The 5,152-nt window shown below is 38.5% G+C and overlaps 1 protein-coding gene across 1 annotated transcript in view; it reads right to left on the reverse strand.

Moving 5' to 3' along the window:
- Rnf169 (ring finger protein 169) overlaps positions 1-5,152 on the reverse strand; it is a 120,457-nt gene that overhangs the window by 9,269 nt on the left and 106,036 nt on the right. The window lies entirely within an intron of this gene.

Here is a 5,152-nt window from a genome sequence, read left to right on the forward strand (position 1 = left end):
GAAAATTGCTGAAAGCATAGGTTGTAAATATTTTCACTATAAAAAGATGAGCACATGAGAAATTGTGGCATTTATTAGCTTGATTTAGCCATTCTGAAGATATATATGTATATATAGATATATACAGACTTCTTAACTATCACAATAATTAACTTTAGAACTTTAGTATATCAAAAGAGAAAGACTATGCCCTTCAGTTATCACCCCAAAACTCCTGTCCTCCAGTCCTAAACAACTATTATGCTACTTTATGTTTATACGCTTGTTAATATTGTGGACACACACTAGTACATTAGCACCCTCTTATTTGTTGTTTTACTTTCCAAAGTTTCAGATATCCATGGTCAACTGTGGTCCAAAAATATTAATTAGAAAATTCGAGAAAAAACAATTATTATATTTTATAGTGTATGCCATTCTGGGTGGTGTTATGAAATCTCATGCCTTCCAGCTTCATACTGTCCAGGGTGTAAGCCACATCTTCGTACAGCACATCCACAATATATCTGCAGTCCGTCTGTTAGTTATTCTGCACCTGTCTCAGTTATCAGATTAACTGCTGCAGGTACTGTGGTCCTTACATTCCGTTAATTCATATAGTAACCTAATGTGCACCACAATGCCTATGTAATTCACCTCACTTCAACTTATCACGTAGGGACTGTATCCTCTCACTTTATCACAAGAAGAGTTAATGCATAGTATAGTAAGACAGGGTGAGAGCCAGGGAGAGAGAGGGTGAGAAATCATATCCATATAACTTTTAATATATATTACTACAACTGTTTTCCTTTATGATTATTTTCTCTCACCATACCTAATTAATAAACTAAACTTTATTACAAATATGTATGTATTGGGGGGGAACAGCATATAGAGTACCCAGCTCTATCAATAAGCAGCCACTTTGGGTCCTGGAACTTTTTTATTTTTATTTATTTATTTGTGATACGGGGATTGAATTCAGGACTTTGTGCTTGCCAAGCAAGCACTTATTCTACTGAGCTATCTCTCTGGCCCCTGGGTTCTGGAATTTATCCTCAGTAGTGAAGGGGGGAGCTGCTGTAATCATTTGCTGATAAATAGGAATACTTTTTTTCTCATAGCTTGTTTTTAAAAAAGCATAATGCAAAAGGACTTGAGCTTCCTCAAATAGTAGTGTAACAGGATAGCCTTTTACCCTCCTCTGTAGTAACTTAATTATTTTTTGGAACAAGTTAGAGTATAAATGATTTTAAAAACAGAAGGAAAGCAACCTTCTGTTAAAAAAGCAGATCAAGACAAATCAGATCAAGTACAGGGCTTTTTTACAGAGGGTCCCAATTCTATTTCTGTCTTTCTACCGAATTGAGAGGTTCTTAGGTGAGTTAGTGTGTGTGTGTGTGTGTGTGTGTGTGTGTGTGTGTTGTGTGTGTTGTGTATGTTGTGTGTGTGTGTGTGTGTGTGTGTGTGTGTAGTTAGGGAGGAGGTTTATGGGACAGTGGTCTCAGGATCAGCACCTCTGGGTTAGAATGCATAAGGTAGAGCAAGACGGCACAGAGAAAGATCAACCACAATACATTTGAGACAGAAGCCTCAACCTATCATACTCTGAGCCCCAGAGCTGAGGTGGTTACTTTACCTCTTTGAACTATAATTTCTTTAGCTATAAAATGGGAGTATTAAAAGTTTGCAGATTAATATGACAGTTAAGTGAAATGAGGTAAGGAATAACAATGTCCATTTTAAACAGATGAAACAAAAGGAAGTCAACTATTTCACTCTGAGTCACACTGCTATTTCCCTTCCTAGCCCTCCCCTAGGATAGGTCTGGCCTCTCGAGCTTTGCTTCTGTTCATCAATTCCAGAGATAGTTTGCCAATATAAAACCACTTGTGCCTTATTTCTATCGAGACCTTTTGTATTCCATTTGTTCATTTTAAGGAAGAAGGAGTACATTCCTTAGGGGACCTGTATTTTTAATTCATTCCAACACTGACTTCATTCACTTAGCATCATCGAGTCTTTGCCAGTCAGACTGCATCCCTGTCCTTATAATTACAACTTGAAGGAAGCATAGCTATTGTGGATCTCTTAATGTGCCCCACTATGAATGAGACTCTGGCTCATGGCATCTAGACCTTAGAAAACAAAATTAGCTCTGGCTAATTTCTACTGAGTAGAACTCAAGCATCATAAGACATTGCTAATGTATTGGAAGGCTAAAAAGCAACTTCACAATATAAGATTTTCCAACGTGGTCACTAGTGCTAGCCATAGTCCACAACCTGGCTGCTACCATATGCACCGATAACACAACTGTGATCAAGGCCACACAATCGCTGAACATTTTCCATGAACAAGCTATCATTGCCACTAGAACCACACCCATGACCACCACCAAAGTTTGCAGAAGCACTGTGACCTCTCTGTATTGACAAATCACTAACCATCTCTTGCCTCAATAGAGCTTTCCTTACTTCATAGCTGTAGCTATTCACAATGTAGTATTTCTGCACAACGCTAATATTCAGTCATGGTTGTTAAAGGTTATAAAAGCAAAGGCCTTCTTTTTGCCATTCCCTTAGGTAGTCATGATTTCAATCACTTCAAATTTTCCTTATTGTTTAAAAAATCTCCTGGGTGATGTTCTTAAGTATCTTCTTCAAAGATCTACAAAGATGCTTTCCACAGTGAAGTGGGCACCTGGCCTTGGCGAATCTTCTGCACAGTGCTCTTTGGCTCCAAACTCTTCCATCCACTCTGAATGAGCCTTATACTCATGACTACACCGTCTACTTCACAGTGGCATATGTGACGAACCCAAACCTCTGAGCATTCCGGGCTTGGCACTCTCATTACTACACAGTCTAAGAATGTCTCCCTTTGCTTACAGTAGCTTCTCAGGGCTTAATCAGTTCTTTCAGAGCTGAATTCTTTGGTGAGGAGCTTACACAGATTTTAGACTCTTTGGGAGACTCTTAGATATGATGGTATTGGGAAGAGAGACTAAAGATCCTTCCTAGGGTGTCCATAAACAGAAAGGACTCAATTAACTGTTTTAGTGGGCTGGTGAGATGGCTCAGTGGTCTAAAGCACCTACTTGGAACTAGCTTGGCAAAGCATCAGGGACTGCGGTTCAATCCCCCAGCACCACATGCCAGCCAGCCCCGCCCCCTGGTGGGCTGAGCTGGCCACACACCTCTCTCTCTCTCTCTCTCTTTCTCTCAAATAAATAAAAAAAAATTTAAAAAAAATTAAAAAAAATAACTATTTTAGTACTGTGAATAATAATTCAGTTCATAAAATGAACAGAATTCACAAAGGACTGAGGAATGGAGTTAGGGGTGCTTTGCTACTGAGCTGCATCTCCAGCCCTTTCTATTTTTTATTTTGAAACAGGGTCTTGCTAAGTTGCCCAGGTCAGGCTTCAACTTGTAATCCTCCTGCTTCAATTCTTCCAAATGGCTGAAACTAGAGGTGTGGACCCTGCACCTAGCCACAAATATTTCTCAAAAGTAAAGTCTAAAATTAGAGTTTTCCTATTGATTAGTCCCACTGTAGCTCAGTGACAAAGAATATGGCAAGGATACGCTAACAGAAGAAAAAGAAAGTACACAATAAAATTCCAAAGAAATAATCAAAAGCACAATCCTCTGTCTAGCCTTTTAATTTTGTTCATTAAAGAAGAATTTGCAAGGCATTTGAAGTAATGACATCAATCTGCTACCCCTCTTTAAAAGAATGAATTACAGGGTGCCAGAGTAAGAGAACTGGTGACAAGTAATTCACCTGCTCAATATACTCTAACTGGGGTAATTTTCCCTTAATATCATATTTTTACTTTTTTAATTTTTAAAAAACTTATTTGGTACAGGGTCTCACTAGGCAGCATGGACTTGTAGTGATCCTCCTGTCTTAACCTCCCCAGCACTGGGGTTACAGGCGTGTGCCACCATGCCCTGTTTTGGTGGCCAGTATGACATGGGGCTGGCATGGCATGGGGCTGGCATGGCATGTGGTATTGGGGTTTGAACCTAAGTCCCTGTGCTTGCGAGGCAGGTGATTAGACCACTGAGCTATCTCCTCAGCCCATCATATTTTATGTTAATATAAATTTATTTTTAAGGTTATTTCAAAGTATGAGATTTTAATCAAGATTTCATAAAATAATATTTATTAGCTTCAGGGAATATTTATTGTGACTTGGTTAAAATGACTGATTTGATTTTCTTTTCAGTAGAGCTCTTTTTTATTTTATTTATTTTTGAGATGGTGCCTGTGCTGCACAGGCTAAACTTGAACTTGAAATCCTGCCTCACCAACCCAAGGAGCTGATATTATAGGTACGAATCATCATTCCCAGCTGTATGCTTTCTATAATCAGTAATATATACCTGCAATAAAGGGGTAGAAATCCATATACATAACCAGGCAGTGGCAAGTTTTAGTAAAGCAATCTTCAGTGTTTCGCTTTTGGAGGGCATCTATAGTTCAAGCTAATACACACAATGCAACAGTCCCATATTCATCGTAAGTGGCAAGGACATAATCCACATAGAAGGGCCTGATTATTATCAATTAATCTTAATTAACTATATAAGTATGGCTATTCAACAAATGACAAATGAATAAATATTCGGGCAGGGGCCTTTCTAGAGAGGTGGGTGCCATTACTTAGAGAAGGGAAGGAATTTGAGGGAAAGGAATATTTCATTAATTTTACTCTTAGAACTCTTTAACAGAAGAAAATCAAACTACTCAAAAAGAATATACACAAAAAAGATAGCAGTAAGCTATTTTAATACTCTGAAACTTTGATAATTCCTTTATGTATTATTTATGACTAACCAGTAGTAAAGCATAAAGGGTTCTGGGGGGCTGGGAGATAGCTCAGTAGAATAAGTACTTGCCTGACAAGCACAGGGTCCTGAGTTCAATCCCTAGTACCGCAAAAAAAAAAAAAAAAAAAAGGTTCTGGGGAATGTCCACAGAGGCAGTAAGAAAGAGAAGCCATTACTGAGCACTGACAGGAAGGAGGAGATAAACCTCAGAGATGAGGGTGAACACTGCCACCTTTGACCAAAAAATAACAACAAGTAGGGGTAAACATTGCGTCTTGGTAACTCTATTAAAATAGAGCATGGCATATAGTAGCTATTCCCAAATGTCT

This window comes from Octodon degus, unplaced genomic scaffold, assembly GCF_000260255.1.
Source record: "Octodon degus isolate 3935 unplaced genomic scaffold, OctDeg1.0 scaffold00049, whole genome shotgun sequence".
NCBI classification, from domain to species: Eukaryota; Metazoa; Chordata; class Mammalia; order Rodentia; family Octodontidae; genus Octodon; species Octodon degus.